The sequence below is a fragment of the Ranitomeya imitator genome, chromosome 2 (assembly GCF_032444005.1).
Source record: "Ranitomeya imitator isolate aRanImi1 chromosome 2, aRanImi1.pri, whole genome shotgun sequence".
In the NCBI taxonomy this organism is placed as follows: domain Eukaryota; kingdom Metazoa; phylum Chordata; class Amphibia; order Anura; family Dendrobatidae; genus Ranitomeya; species Ranitomeya imitator.
In genome coordinates, this window is record NC_091283.1 from 578,806,995 (window position 1) to 578,824,090 (window position 17,096).

The window sequence follows — 17,096 nt, forward strand, 5'->3', positions numbered from 1 at the left end:
GTTCTACAGTGCTATCTAAGCTTCCATGCAGCTACTCTTGCCCACATCAATCATGGCCGCCAGAGCCTGGCATACCGATGACGTCATGAGGTTAAAAAAACCTTGCTGGGAGGCCCTGCTGTATCACTCCGCTATCTGACTAAACATAGTCCTAGTTATATTCTACTTTGCAGCGTTTGTAACATCATTTAAAAAAAATGAGAAATGTCAGAAACACATAAATGAACGCACATTAGTTGCGTTAAGTAGAAAAGATTGATGCTTATGACATAAGATAGATCCTGGCGGAGTGATCCGTTGGTGTCTTCGTAGGTGCCAGAGTAAACATCGCAACAAGTCCCGTGTATAGCGTGAAGCTACCGGAGGCGATATTGGCGGTAAAAAAGCGGCGAGGAGACCCCCAGCAGAACGGTATGGAGTGCATGTTGTGTCCGGGTCCGTGTGACTCTTGTGTTCGCTTCATTCGGATTACGGCAACAAAATGGCGGCTAGAGGCAGGCAGTGGAGGGGCAGCCCGGAGGAGAGGACCCCGGGGGGAGTGAGGGCCTGCTGCCCAGAGATAGATGGTGGGAGAACAGTGCTGGGGCACCAGGGGCAGGCTGTGTGCACGTACAGCCTGTAGGGGGCGGCACTGTGCCCAGGACGTGCTGGGAGTTGCAGTCCCACAACGTCTGCCCCGGGAGCGAGCGGGCTGTGTCTTCATGTGTGAACATGGCCTTACACAGAAATCCTCCACGTTTAAAGGTTTATTTCTCCAGAATGTCAGGTTCTCCTCTCTCCATAGCATTGGGGCCACCCTGCTGATCACTGGGGTCTTGGCAGTAATCCCTCCATACTGGGGCTCCTGGATAGAGCGGGGGTCTGCCCCATGCAGGGCCTATCAGAGCCCACCGCAGTCCTATAGACCCCAATAGCACGTGTGTCCCTTTGCTCCATTCAGAAGGGGGTCTCCAAATCTGGCCCAGCAGTCGCCCCCCCTGCTATGAGCAAGGTATCCTTTATCCAGTGCACGGAGGGTAACCTGACTTATGGGGCGCATGGTCCTGTAACTTGACGGTGTGACTATGCTCTGCAATCGCCTATTGATGGGACGGCCTGACATAGGTGGTCGCCGCGTCACCCGCAAGGCCTGCTACGATGTGAGGCCGAACCCTCCGACCATTCAGTATTTGGTCAGTATTTTACCTCAGTATGTGTCAGCCAAGACCAGGAGTGGGTGATAAATACAGAAGTGGTGACGTGTTTCTATTACACTTTTCCTCTGATTGCTCCAGAGTATGTGCAGACGATCAGTATATGCTGCGGGTTGGACGCTGTGCAGTGTCCGACCCGCAGCAGCCAGATGTTACAGCATAGTGGATGGGATTTCAAGAATCCCATCTCCACTATGCGTCCATAGTCACCTGCGGATACGGACATGTGACGCGTCTTTTCAGACCGCAGCATGTTAATATCTCCACAAGAGAAACTTCATTAATCCAGTGTATTGGACGCTGTGATTCAGTGATCACATGCCAAGTTACCTGCGTTAAATAGACACAGCGAACATGCACTGCCTCCACAGAGCTGCCACTTCTGGATCCTGTGCACCCGGCCCCACTCCTGGTTTTGGTTTACATATACCGAGTTAAAAAAACTCACCAAATACTGAACATGTGAACGTGGTTTTAGCGCATATTCAGGTGGAGAGGCTACGGCAGGGTTCAGACGGCTTTATGGACAAAAGGGACAGCTGTGTCCACAATCTGCGGACAGGTGCAGGAGCTACGTTTACTTTTCATGCAGGATTCTGCTTATGCGCAGCTTTGTTTTTATTTATTTTCTTATGCAGATCATAGGTGTGCTTGGAAAATCGGCTATTTGCACAGGCTAAAATGGCTCCTTTGTGGTCCATGGCACATACCCACCAATCATATCCTTGTCTGATCAAGCCCTTAACGTTACCAATTGCTGAGAGTCCAACTCCTGTCATTCCTTGAGATTGGGTCCCTGGAGCAGAGAAGTGGGCTCCGTAGATAACTTAGAGTATAAGGCCGGGATCATACATGCGAGAAATACGCCCGAGTCTCTCATGTTAATACCCGTCACTCAGGAGTGAAGCGTGCGGCTCCATGTATTGCTCCGCTCCTGAGTGACGGCGGCAATGCCGGGTATTAACATGCGAGACTCGGCCGTATTTCTCGTTTGTGTGATCCCAGCTTTACCGTCATTTTAATTTTTGTTTTTAAATCAATAGTACCTGTGGAAATCTGAAATTGAAATATATCTTATCAGAGAAATCTGCTTTTCTCTCTCCAGCAGGAGTCAGTAGTTATTCTCAATTCATGGCTAAAATCTGTATTCAGTAAAGAAAGCGTTTCCCATTACTGAGATAGGAGATGGCAGTTGGTGCTCATAAAGTTCAATGGAACTTGCAGCAGAATATCTATAGCTTCCTCTATATCCTCCCCATAGAACTTTATGAGCACCAGCTGCCACCTCCTATCTCAGTAATGGGACAGTCTCTTTTCACTGAACACAGATTTTATCTCAGGATTGCGAATTTAGAGACATGACTGATCAAGCCTGGCAGATACAGAAGCAGATCTCTCTGATAAGATATATTACAAAGGTGCTCATTTTTATGTGTATTATTGAGTTATGAAATGAATAGCTTTAATCACTTAATATTTGGGACTAGCCCTTTAACTTGCATACTGACTGCAAACACGGGAATGCAGCCTTAGGTTAGGTTCACAGTGTTTTGGCATGGATTTTTAGGAGATTTTAAGCCAAAAGTCACACAAAAAATGCTCTCATTTTAATGGAAAAACTTTGGTGTGTTTTTCCTTTGAAAAGGAGTATCGCAAAGAGTATTTGAAGTGGTTTTTCATGTGGGTTTTGGAGCCTAGTCTGCAAGAAAAAATCCGTATAAACAAACTCCTATACCTACAGTGCACATGGTGCTGATTTGCACGTGGAAAGGACAGCAACACGTCAATTTGAGAGACCGTTCTGCTTCAATTGTGATTTCTGAATGGACTGCAGATGAAAAAATGCTGTTTGCCCAAAAGACACGCCAAAACAATTTACTGTAGGTTCTTGCTGTGAATTTTTCAGCCTGGCACAGAAATTGTGTGAACATACCCTTAGGATAGCTCCCATGTCAATTGTAGATGCATTTCTGGTGGAAAATATACTCTAAATTTGACTTGGGAATCAGGAGGAGCAGAAAATGAAGCCATGTCTGGTCTCTTTCCTGTAGTGTTCTTTTTTTTTTTTCAGACCTGCGCTAAAGTGACTCCATTGGCCTCAATAGTGAAAGGCTCTGTCGGGGATTCCGTCAGCATACCTGCTGTTCATGTAATAATAGTTTGATCATTTCTTCAGATGCAAGTTTCTTGTTCTTTCTGTTTTGTTTTGTACTACCACTGTTTGTGCAAAATTCCTAAAAAAAAATAATAACACAGGTCTACAAAAAATATTTTTTTGTAATCATCGCAGGTGACTTAGTACTTTTCAGAATCATCTTTTTGTCCTGATTTCAAAAATGTATATAGTTTTTCTGTAGCACGTATAGTTTCCAAGAGGAGCATCATTATTATAAGATATAAGAAATACAGTATAAGGCCGGTCTCACACGTCAGTGGCTCCGGTACGTGAGGTGACAGTTTCCTCACGTACCGGAGACACTGACTCATGTAGACACATTAAAATCAATGTGTCTCTGCACATGTCAGCGTGTTTTCACGGACCGTGTGTCTGTTTGGAAAACACTGAGACATGTCATTGTTCGTGGGAGCGCACGTATTACACGGACCCATTAAAGTCAATGGGTCCGTGTAAAACACGTACCGCACACAGATGTTGTCCGTGTGCCGTGCCGGAGACAGCGCTACAGTAAGTGCTGTCCCCCCAGCGTGGTGCTGAAGCCGCTACTCATTTCTTCTCTCCAGCATCGTTCGCTGGAGAGAAGATATGAAAAATCTTTTTTTTTTTTTTTTTGGGTGTTTTAAAAAAAAGATCCCTGTGCGCCCCCCCCCCCCAACGCCCCCCCCCCCTGTTGTTAATAAAATACTTACCCGGCTCCCTCGCTGGCGCTGCTTCCTGTCCTCGCCGCAGCTTCTCCTGTATGAGCGGTCACGTGGTGCCGCCCATTACAGTGATGAATATGCGGCTCCACCCCTATGGGAGGTGGAGCCGCATATTCATCACTGTAATGGGGGGGAGGGGCGCACAGGAGGGGGTTGGGGACAGGGATCTTTTTTTTAAACACCCCAAAAATTTTTTTTCATATCTTCTCTCCAGCGAACGATGCTGGAGAGAAGAAATGAATAGCGGCTTCAGCACCAGATGCAGGGGACAGCGCTTTACTGTAGCACTGTCTCCTGCACGGTGCGTGTGGTCCTCAGTCGGCACACGGATGCCGCACGTGTGCCACACTGATGTGCCACATAAACGCACGGACACGGATAATTCCGGTACCGATTTTTCTGGTACCGGAATTATCTGGACTTGTGAGACTGGCCTAAGCCGATATTTTCAGCCCATTTTTTTTTAGGCTGAAAGTGTCCCTCTCGGTTTATACTCGAGTCACCCCCACAGGTCTGTCTCCCCTCTCCCCCGATCCATCTCTCTTCCCCGGGGGTGTTTCCCGAATATTCATAAGCCATAATGATCTGGACCGGAAGTGAAGTGTGCGCAGCGAAAATACAGGCCGCCTGCAACCTACACCTGCCGTACGGCTACCGCTTGCCTCCACGACTGCTTCTGCTGCTCCGTACGTTACCGGCATGCCGCTACTTCCGGGACTCCATACATGATAGGATGGTGCTGCCCCGCCGCTGCCGTGAAGAAGTGGGTAAGAAACACCCCCGTGGGAGACTCGCAGACCGACAGAAAGAGGGGAGACTCGTGGATGCAGTAGCTGCTGCATCTCCCCCCTCGACGTATACTGGAGTCAATAAGTTTTCCCGGTTTTTGAGGTAAAATTAGGTACCGTATATACTCGAGTATAAGCCGAGATTTTCAGCCCACTTTTTTGGGTTGAAAGTGACCCTCACGGCTTATACTCGAGTCAGTGTCGGTGTGGGGTCGGCGGGTGAGGGGGAGTGGCGGCTGTGATATACTTACCTGCTCCTGGCGCTGTCCCTGCATGTCCCATGGTCTCCGGGCAGCGCTTCCTGTGTTCAGCGGTCACGTGGTACCGCTCATTAAAGTAATGAATATGCACGCATATTCATTACTCTAACGAGCGGTACGTGACCGCTGAACACAGGAAGATGCCGCCAGCTCCCGGAGACCATCTGACAGTGAGACGCTGCCAGGGACCGCGCGGGGAGCAGGTAAGTATATCGGGGGAGGAGAGCATTGCGCGATAGTCACCTTCCACGTTCCATCGCTGCGCGCTGCTCTGTCTTCCATCCTCTGGCTGTGGCTGTTCAGGTCAGAGGGCGCGATGACGCGATTAGTGTGCGTGCCGCCCTCTGCCTGAACAGTCAGTGCCGGGAATGGAAGACAGAGTGGCGCGCAGCGATGGAATGTGGAAGGTGAATCTCGCAAGTGCCGGGGACCTGAGCAAAGAGAGGTGTAAGTATGTGATTTTTTTTTTTTATTTTAATTGCAGCAACAGCAAATGGGGCAAGTGTATGGAGCATCTTATGGGGCATATAATGAGGAGCATCTTATGGGGCATATATGAGGAGCATCTTATGGGGCATATATGAGGAGCATCTTATGGGGCATAATGTGTGGAGCATCTCATGTGGCCCCTAATGTGTGGAGCATCTTATGGGGCCACAATGTATGGGGCATAATGTGTGGAGCATCTCATGGGGCCCCTAATGTGTGGAGCATCTCATGGGGCCACAATGTATGGGGCCATAATGTGTGGAGCATCTCATGGGGCCATAATGTATGGAGCATCTCATGGGGCCCCTAATGTGTGGAGCATCTCATGGGGCCATAATGTGTGGAGCATCTCATGGGGCCATAATGTGTGGAGCATCTCATGGGGCCCCTAATGTGTGGAGCATCTCATGGGGCCCCTAATGTGTGGAGCATCTCATGGGGCCCCTAATGTGTGGAGCATCTCATGGGGCCCCTAATTTGTGGAGCATCTCATGGGGCCCCTAATGTGTGGAGCATCTCATGGGGCCATCAACCTTTATGCAGCATTGTATGGGGCATATTTTTATATGGAGCATCTTAGGCTACGTTCACATTGGCGTTTCGCCAATGTGCGTCGCTGTTGCGCCGGCGACGCAGCGGCGACGCGCCCCTATGTTTAACATAGGGGACGCGTGCGTTTTTAGGGTGGCGTTTTTCGACACTTGCGTCGTTTCCGACGCTAGCGTCGGACGCAAGAAAATGCAACAAGTTGCATTTTCTGTGCGTCCGATTTTGGTCAAAAAACGACGCAGGGCGGCGCAACGCTAGTGTGAACGTAGCTTTATGGGGCCCATCATGAACTGTATGGAGCATTATATGGGGCTCCTGATCCAATATGGATATTCAAAAACACTTAACCTACTTATGTCTCAATTAATTTTACTATTATTGGTATCTATTTTTATTTTTGGCATTTACCGGTAGCTGCTGCATTTTCCCAGTTTTTTGTGGCAAAATTAGGGGGGTCGGCTTATACTCGGGTCGGCTTATACTCAAGTATATACGGTACCTTGGCTTATACTCGGACTGGCTTATACTCGCATATATATACGGTATACTGGCGACATTAAGAAAACCGTAATCTACATAAAAATGCTTCCCCTTACAAAACAGTTTTTATTGAACCAAAATAATTTCACATGCAAAATAGAAACCAAAATATGAGCTGAAATTAAAAGTGCTTGACATTAGACTGTCGTTGATACGATTTTTTCCAGGGTTGTCCCTATATAACAACCAACAGTAATCTGCCATCATTGAGTCATTCCAAAAACCCTGGTAGCGGTGTTCCATTACTTTAATGTCCTGGTGAAACCTCTAGCCTTGTTTATCGCTTACATCCCCAAGATTTTGAGGGAAGAAATCTAAATGTGCATGCAAAAAGTGCATTTTCAGAGACGTGCGACGTCCAAGACACTGGTATGCATTTAGCAGTTCCTCAACACTTTCAACATATTCTGGAGATTTTAGTTTAACTAAGAAGTTTTTACCCTTCGCCACGACAGCACCCACTTTGAGAGAGGGACCTGCCCATAGGAACAGGAAACCTACAGAGACAAAAGGGCGGTCCCCCTGTCCTCCTCAGTTGGTTTCCTGTTCCTATTGGAATCCCCAGGTATACCTGCATCAGAATGGATCCTGGGCTGTGCACCTGCCTGGGTGGCTGCTGTGGGAGCACCAGGAGCTGTGGCATCAGGGGAGCCACTGCTTGCAGCCTTCCCCCTCGTCTGTATGATCTCCGGCAGGGTCCGGGCAGCAGGCCCGGCCGAAGGAGGGAGCACAATGGAAAAAGTCATTGGTTGACTGTACTGTCAATATTCCCTCACAGAAAACTCACTAAAACCTTTACTGATGTTGTCCCTGTAAGAAAATTCACAATTAAGTAAGGGTACACAGTGGCACTTTGATCGCTAAGACGGCACAATCCGTGACGTTCCAGCGATATCCTTACGATCTCGCTGTGTCTGACACGCTACTGCGATCAGGGACCCCGCTGAGAATCGTACGTCGTAGCAGATCGTTTGAAACTTTCTTTGGTCGCTGGATCTCCCGCTGACATCGCTGAATCGGTGTGTGTGACGCCGATTCAGCGATGTCTTCACTGGTAACCAGGGTAAACATCGGGTTACTAAGCGCAGGGCCGCGCTTAGTAACCCGATGTTTACCCTGGTTACCAGTGTAAATGTAAAAAAAACAAACACTACATACTTACCTTCCGTGTCTGTCCTCCGGCGCTGTGCTTCTCTGCACTGGCTGTGAGCGCCGGTCAGCCGTAAAGCGCAGCGGTGACGTCACTGCTCTGCTTTACGGCTGACCGGCGCTGTCAGTGCAGAGGAAAGCACAGCGCCGGAGGACAGACACGGAAGGTAAGTATGTAGTGTTTGTTTTTTTTACATTTACACTGGTAACCAGGGTAAACATCGGGTTACTAAGCGCGGCCCTGCGCTTAGTAACCCGATGTTTACCCTGGTTACCAGGGGACTTCGGGATCGTTGGTCGCTGGAGAGCTGTCTGTGTGACAGCTCTCCAGCGACCACACAGCGACGCTGCAGCGATCGACATCGTTGTCGTATCGCTGCAGCGTCGTTTCAGTGTGACGGTACCCTAAGGCCATGTTCACACAATGCGTTTTTTACTGCGGAACCGCCGCGATTTTGCCGCTGCGGGTCCGCAGCTGTTTTCCATGCAGGGTACAGTACAATGTTACCCTATGGAAAACAGGAACCGCTGTGCCCACATTGCGGAAATTCACTAAAAAAGCCGCGCTGAATAGCTGCGGTAAAAAAGAAGGACCATGTCACTTCTTTGTGCGGAACTGCAGCGGTTCTGCACCCATTGACCTCCATTGTGATGGTCAAACCCGCAGTAAAACCCGCAGACGAAAAAAATATCTGCGGGTTTTCTGCGGTTTGTGGTGCAGAACCGCTGCAGCAGGAAGTGCGTGGGCGGAGTGTGGCTGTCCCCCCGTGACCCAATCCCACCCCCCCATGCTCCGATGCCACCCTCCCATGCTCCGACGCCCCCCCGTGCCCTCATCTCCCCCCCTTATACTTACCGGGCCTCCCGGTGTCCGTCTTCTCCCTGGGCGCCGCCATCTTCCAAAATGGCGGGCGCATGCGCAGTGCGCCCGCCGAATCTGCCGGCCGGCAGATTCGTTCCAGGCATATTTTGATCACTGTGATAACCTCACAGTGATCAAAATAAAAAAAAAAGTAAATGACCCCCCCCTTTATCACCCCCATAGGTAGTAACAATAATAAAATAAAGAATTTTTTTTTTCCCCCCACTACAGGTAGGGGTAGGGTTAGGGTATTTTCAGCCATTTTAACCCTAAAAAACTTCCTAGAAAACACACAGACTCTGCAGAGAAAACTGCATAAAAAACCGCACTAAGGCCATGTTCACACTATGCGGCTTTTACTGCGGAACCGCGGCGATTTTGCCGCTGTGCGTCCGCAGCTGTTTTCCATGCAGGGTACAGTACAATGTTACCCTATGGAAAACAGAAACCGCAGTGCACATGATGCGGAAAAACCCGAAAAAAACCGCGCAGAATCGCTGCGGAAAAAAAGAAGGACCATGTCACTTCTTTGTGCAGAATCGCAGCGATTCTGCACCCATAGAAATGCATTGATCCGCTTACTTCCCGCATGGAACTGTGCCCACCATGCGGGAAGTAATGCGGATAATGTGCGGGTTATACCCGGGGTGGAGGAGAGGAGACTCTCCTCCAGGCCCCGGGAACCATATTTGTATTAAAAAAAAAAAGAATTAAAATAAAAAATCATGTATACTCACCCTCGGAAGTCTCAGCGCTGCACGCGGCCGTCCGGTCTCAGGTTTGCTATGCGACCAGGACCTTCGGTGACGTCGCGGTCACATGACCGTGACGTCACCGAAGGTCCTGGTCGCACAGCATCTTTGGAACCGGACCGCCGCCTGCAGCGCCCAGGAGATCGGGACGTCAGGGGGTGAGTATATCATGATTTTATTATTTTTAACACTACTATTGATGCTGCATATTGCTGCATATGCAGCATCAATAGTAGGGGTAAATCCCGCAGCGGAACCCGCAGGACGAACCGCGATAAATCTGCAGGGATAACCGCAGCGGGTTTGCCCTGCAGATTTATCATATCCGCTGCGGGAAAACCCGCGGGACAAAAAGGAACGTGTGAATGTGGCCTAAAAACCGCATAAAAAAACGCACCAAAAAACGCACCTGCGTTTTCTGCCAAGAGCTGCGGTTTTTAGTGCAGAAAAAACAGGGAAATCAGGAACGTGTGAACATAGCCTAAGACAAGCAGAGAAATGGGGATAACATAGGAAAAACCACATACATTGAAAATGCACAAAATAACGTAATAACAAAAATACTTCTATCTCACATACTTTGTGATTGAGCAAAACTAAGCATATTTTTGGAATCGTCACATCAAACTCGATAAAACAGACATATTGCCTTTGCTGATGATTTTTTTTTTTGTGTGTTAGCTGTGAATATCTGCCATGCAGTCCGATGATTGTTTTCTGAACTAAACCTACTTGCTATGTTTGATGTGGCTTGGGCTACTTTCACACTAGCGTCGTACGACACACGTCGCAATGCGTCGTTTTGCAGAAAAAAAACGCATCCTGCAAAGTTGTTTACAGGATGCGTTTTTTCTCCATAGGCTTGTATTCGCGACGCATTGCCGGACCGTCGGCACCAAAAATGTTGCTTGTAACGTTTTTTGGTGCGTTGTGTCCGCCATTTCCAACCGCGCATGCGTGGCCGGAACTCCGCCCCCTCCTCCCCGCAACTCACAATGAGGCAGCGGATGCGTTGTAATAAAGCATCCGCTGCCCCCGTTGTGCTGCGTTGGCACAGGATGCGTCGGTACGTTGGCCCGACGCACTGCGATGGGCCGATGCTAGTGTGAAAGTAGCCTTACATCCCCAAAGTCATGGGTGGGCAATTAATTTTCCGAAAGGGCCACATGAGAGACTCTGTTGTGGAGGGCCGAACTTAATTCTGCTGATTATTTTTTATATTTGTATCACTTAATATGGAGCAGAATTAAGTCTGTTGACTAGTTATTATGGCTAATACATGTCACGATACGACTTATTATACCATGTATTCTTACCTGTAGCATCTAATCCGTGTGTGCGTTTTTGCCATCAGTGTGTGGTCCGTGTGTCCATTTTTACCATCAGTGTGTGGTCCGTGTGTCTGTTTTTACCATCAGTGTGTGGTACGTCTTTGTGTCCTTTTCTACCGTCAGTGTGTGGTCCGCCTGTGTGTCCTTTTCTATCGTCAGTGTGTGGTCCGCCTGTGTGTCCTTTTCTACCGTCAGTGTGTGGTCCGCCTGTGTGTCCTTTTCTACCGTCAGTGTGTGGTCCGCCTGTGTGTCCTTTTCTACCGTCAGTGTGTGGTCCGCCTGTGTGTCCTTTTCTACCGTCAGTGTGTGGTCCGCCTGTGTGTCCTTTTCTACCGTCAGTGTGTGGTCCGCCTGTGTGTCCTTTTCTACCGTCAGTGTGTGGTCCGCCTGTGTGTCCTTTTCTACCGTCAGTGTGTGGTCCGCCTGTGTGTCCTTTTCTACCGTCAGTGTGTGGTCTGTGTTTTTCACAGATGAATAAATGTGACACAGCTTCTCCTATCCATTACAATATTAATTACATATGGCAGACAGGTGGTATGTTTTTCATGGATCCATATACTGGTACTTTTCATCTGTGATATTGGAAAAAAGGCACATGTCTCTGTGAGAATTTGGCACAGACACACCGTCCTTGAAAAAACACGTGAGTAGCAAAGTATATTACAGTTAGGTCCATATATATTTGGACAGACAGACAACATTTTTCTAATTTTAGTTATAGACATTACCACAATGAATTTTAAACAAAACAATTCAGATGCAGTTGAAGTTCAGACAGGTGGCACATGTTAACCCCTTTACCCCCAAGGGTGGTTTGCACGTTATGGACCTGGCCAATTTTTACAATTCTGACCACTGTCCCTTTATATGAGGTTATAACTCTGGACGCTTCAACGGATCCCGGTGATTCTGACATTGTTTTCTCGTGACATATTGTACTTCATGATGGTGGTAAAATTTCTTTGATATTACCTGTGTTTATTTGTGAAAAAAACGGAAATTTGGCGAAAATTTTGAAAATTTTTGCAATTTTCCAACTTTGAATTTTTATGCAATTAAATCACAGAAATATGTCACACAAAATACTTAATAAGTAACATTTCCCACATGTCTACTTTACATCAGCACAATTTTGGAACCAAAATTTTTTTTGTTAGGGAGTTATAAGGGTTAAAAGTTGACCAGCAATTTCTCATTTTTACAACACCATTTTATTTTAGGGACCACATCTCATTTGAAGTCATTTTGAGGGGTCTATATGATAGAAAATACCCAAGTGTGACACCATTCTAAAAACTGCACCCCTCAAGGTTCTCAAAACCACATTCAAGAAGTTTATTAACCTTTCAGGTGCTTCACAGGAATTTTTGGAATGTTTAAATAAAAATTAACATTTAACTTTTTTTCACAAAAAATTTACTTCAGCTCCAATTTGTTTTATTTTACCAATGGTTACAGGAGAAAATGGACCCCAAACGTTGTTGTACAATTTGAGTACGCTGATACCCCATATGTGGGGGTTAACCACAGCTTGGGCGCATGGCAGAGCTCGGAAGGGAAGGAGCGCCATTTGACTTTTCAATGCAAAATTGACTGGAATTGAGATGGGACGCCATGTTGGCGTTTGGAGAGCCAATGATGTGCCTAAACATTGAAACCCCCCACAAGTGACACCATTTTGGAAAGTAGACCCCCCTAAGGAACTTATCTAGAGGTGTGGTGAGCACTTTGACCCACCAAGTGCTTCACAGAAGTTTATAATGCAGAACCGTAAAAATAAAAAATCATTTTTTTTCACAAAAATTCTTTTCGCCCCCGAATTTTATTTTCCCAATGGTAAGAGAAGAAATCGGACCACAAAAGTTGTTGCACAATTTGTCCTTAGTACTCTGATACCCCATGTGTGGGGGTAAACCACTGTTTGGGCGCATGGGAGAGCTCGGAAGGGAAGGAGCGCCGTTTGACCTTTCAATGCAAAATTGACAGGAATTGAGATGGGACGCCAGGTTGCGTTTTGGAGAGCCACTGATGTGCCTAAACATTGAAACCCCCCACAAGTGACACCATTTTGGAAAGTAGACCCCCTAAGGAACTTATCTAGAGGTGTGGTGGGCACTTTGACCCACCAAGTGCTTCACAGAAGTTTATAATGCAGAACCGTAAAAATAAACATTTTTTTTCACAAAAATTCTTTTCACCCCCAATTTTTTATTTTCCCAATGGTAAGAGAAGAAATTGGACCACAAAAGTTGTGGCACAATTTGTCCTGAGTGCACTGATACCCTATATGTGGGGGAGAACCAGCGTTTGGGCGCATGGGAGGGCTCGGAAGGGAAGGAGCGCCATTTGGAATGCAGACTAGACCCCCCAAGGAACTTATTTAGATGTGTTGTGAGAACTTTGAGCCCCCAAGTATTTCACTACAGTTTATAACGCAGAGCCGTGAAAAAAAAATAAAAAATTTCCCCTCAAAATTATTTTTTAGCCCCCAGTTTTGTATTTTCTCAAGGGTAAAAGGAGAAATTGGACCCCAAAAGTTGTTGTCCAATTTGTCCTGAGTGCGTTGATACCCCATATGTGGGGGGGAACCAGCGTTTGGGCGCATGGGAGGGCTCGGAAGGGAAGGCGCGCCATTTGGAATGCAGACTTAGATGGAATGGTCTGCAGGCGTCACATTGCGTTTGCAGAGCCCCTAACATACCTAAACAGTAGAAACCCCCCACAAGTGACCCCATATTGGAAACTAGACCCCCCCACGAACTTATCTAGATGTGTTGTGAGAACTTTGAGCCCCCAAGTGTTTCACTACAGTTTATAACGCAGAGCCGTGAAAATAAAAAATCTTTTTTTCCTACAAAAATTATTTTTTAGCCCCCAGTTTTGTATTTTCCCAAGGGTAACAGGAGAAATTGGACCCCAAAAGTTGTTGTCCAATTTGTCCTGAGTACGCTGATACCCCATATGTTGGGGTAAACTCCTGTTTGGGCACACGGGAGAGCTCGGAAGGGAAGGAGCACTGTTTTACTTTTTCAATGCAGAATTGGATGGAATTAAGATCGGTCGCCATGTCGCGTTTGGAGAGCCCCTGATGTGCCTAAACAGTGAAAACCCCCCAATTATAACTGAAACCCTAATCCAAACACACCCCTAACCCTAATCTCAATGGTAACCCTAACCACACCTCTAACCCAGACACACCCCTAATCCTAATCCCAACCGCAAATGTAATCCTAACCCTAACTTTAGCCCCAACCCTAACTGTAGCCCTAGCCCTAACCCTAGCCCTAATCCTAGCCCTAACTCTAACCCTAACCCTAGCCCTAACCCTAATGGGAAAATGGAAATAAATACATTTTTTAAATTTTTTAATTTTTCCCTAACTAAGGGGGTGATGAAGGGGGGTTTGATTTACTTTTATAGCGGGTTTTTTAGCGGATTTTTATGATTGGCAGCCGTCACACACTGAAAGACGCTTTTTATTGCAAAAAATATTTTTTGCGTTACCACATTTTGAGAGCTATAATTTTTCCATATTTGAGTCCACAGAGTCATGTGAGGTCTTGTTTTTTGCGGGACGAGTTGACGTTTTTATTGGTAACATTTTCGGACACGTGACATTTTTTGATCGCTTTTTATTCCGATTTTTGTGAGGCAGAATGACCTAAAACCAGCTATTCATGAATTTCTTTTGGGGGAGGCGTTTATACCGTTCCATGTTTGGTAAAATTGATAAAGCAATTTTATTCTTCGGGTCAGTACGATTACAGCGATGCCTCATTTATATCTTTTTTTATGTTTTGGCGCTTTTATACGATAAAAACTATTTTATAGAAAAAATAATTATTTTTGCATCGCTTTATTCTGAGGACTATAACTTTTTTATTTTTTTGCTGATGTTGCTGTATGGCGGCTCGTTTTTTGCGGGACAAGATGACGTTTTCAGCGGTACCATGGATATTTATATCTGTCTTTTTGATCGCGTGTTATTCCACTTTTTGTTGGGCGGTATGATAATAAAGCGTTGTTTTTTGCCTCGTTTTTTTTTTTTTTTTTTTTCTTACGGTGTTTACTGAAGGGGTTAACTAGTGGGACAGCTTTATAGGTCGGGTTGTTACGGACGCGACGATACTAAATATGTGTACTTTTATTGTTTTTTTTTTTTTTTTAATTTAAATAAAGAAATGTATTTGTGGGAATAATATTTTTTTTTTTTTTTCATTATTTAGGATTTTTTTGTTTTTTTTTGTTTTTACACACTTGGAAATTTTTTTTTTAACTTTGTCCCAGGGGGGGACAATACAGATCGGTGATCTGCCAGTTTGCACAGCACTCTGACAGATCACCGATCTGTCAAACAGCGCTGCAGCGTTACCAAGTGCCTGCTCTGAGCAGGCACTTGGTAAGCCACCTCCCTCCCTGCAGGACCCGGATCCGCGGCCATCTTGGATCCGGGACTTGCTGTAGGGAGGAGGTAAGAGACCCCCGGAGCAACGCGATCACATCGCGTTGCTCCGTGGGTCTCAGGGAAGCCCGCAGGGAGCCCCCTCCCTGCGCGATGCTTCCCTGCACCGCCGGCACATCGCGATCATCTTTGATCGCGTTGTGCCGGGGGTTAATGTGCTGTACTAGAAGAGATGGAGGGCACCATCAAGCAAAAATACCATAACGGTAATAAAGGGGTCAACCCAAAGTGTGACCTGTAATAGCTACAACAAGAACAAGAAAAAGACGTCACACTATATATAATGGGGACCACCAAACAAGTAGTATGTAATCACATTTAAATTCTTTATTATGTCAGCCAAAAGAACACAAAGAAACACACCACACTTTTAAAAACATTTAAAAACAAAAATAAGACATCAGAGGTTCCAAATAAGGAACCCCCCCTTGGACATGTAGTATAATAGGTATCATACAAATATACTTGTTAGTATAGTTACCAAAGGTACAGTGTCCAATTTAAAATAAGGTCACGTGTGATTTTACTGGCCTAACAAGACAATGAGTAATTACAAGTCTAAAAGGTCACCTAAGTATCTGGCCCAGCTCGCAGTACTGAAGGGAAAAATATCTCTATGAACATACATATAATTGCTATAGTAGTAAATGTAAGCCAGAGGTTGTACAAATGATAATTACAATAACAGGATATAGAAAATACATCACATATCAAATGTTCATAATGGGTCCCCCAAGTAAACAAAGTGTATAATCATGAACCGAAGGTGATCAGCCTCCAGCCCTTGAGAGGTGTCAATATAACAAAAAAATGAAGAGACCCTCAAGGTATTAAACTAAGTCATGGAGGAAACATATGTACATAAATAAAGACAACCCTCAACAAACCAGATTGCTATCAAATGCTCAAAGAGTATCCCAGAAATATAGCCGAGCACTAACAGAAGTATATAGGGCCCCCTCACAGCCAGGTATAAACTTGCATGTAAGGCTGAAGATAGATGTAAATAAGGGAGTGCCCCCTCAGCTGTGCAGAGCGAACGTGGACCAAAGTACTGCCACAGTCTGACATACGAAAATAGTGGTGCTGCAAATACAACATGACCAGGATACCTATCCCTACAGCGGTCCAAGGGGCCAAAGCCCAACGCGTGTCGCCACAAGAGTGGCTTCGTCAGGAGCAGGTGGGGGGTTAATGTGCTGGGGGCGGTCCGTGACCGCTCCTGGCACATAGTGCCGGATGTCAGCTGCGATAGGCAGCTGACACCCGGCCGCGATCGGCCGCGCTCCCCCCCGTGAGCGCGGCCGATCGCGCTGGACGTAATATTCCGTCCTTGGGAATTAAGGCCCACCCCACATGGACGGAATATTACGTCCAATGGCAGAAAGGGGTTAAGGAGCTGAAACTCCTAAACCCTTCATCCAATTTCAATGTGGACACCCTCAAATGAAAGCTGAAAGTCTGAACTTCAACTGCATCTGAATTGTTTTGTTTAAAATTCATTGTGGTAATGTCTATAACCAAAATTAGAAAAATGTTGTTTCTGTCCAAATATATATGGACATAAATGTATAATGGGTAGAGTTATATGCATGAAAAAATTGAATACAACACATACATGCAACACAGATCTCTGAAACAGGCATAAGGCTATGTTCACGTGTTGCATTTTTTTACGCAGGCAAAACCTGTTCTCTTGGCAGTAAGGCGGGGTTCACATTTCGTTATGGCAGTCCGTTAGACGGACTGCGGCATAATGCGGTGTAACGCAGTCCCTTAACGCTCCCATTAACCCCTATTATCGGGCACATCGCCAATGCATGATATAATCGGCATGCGCT

General features: G+C 46.3%; 1 protein-coding gene across 2 annotated transcripts in view; it reads left to right on the top strand.

The window, feature by feature from the left end:
* Nucleotides 1-293: 293 nt before the first annotated feature.
* The window catches only part of ZNF335 (zinc finger protein 335), a 169,244-nt gene continuing 152,441 nt past the window's right edge, over nt 294-17,096 (top strand). For both annotated transcript variants that reach the window (XM_069752200.1, XM_069752201.1), the window contains exon 1: nt 294-411. The gene's annotated coding sequence lies outside the window, so the exon portion shown is untranslated. The remainder of the gene's footprint in view (nt 412-17,096) is intronic.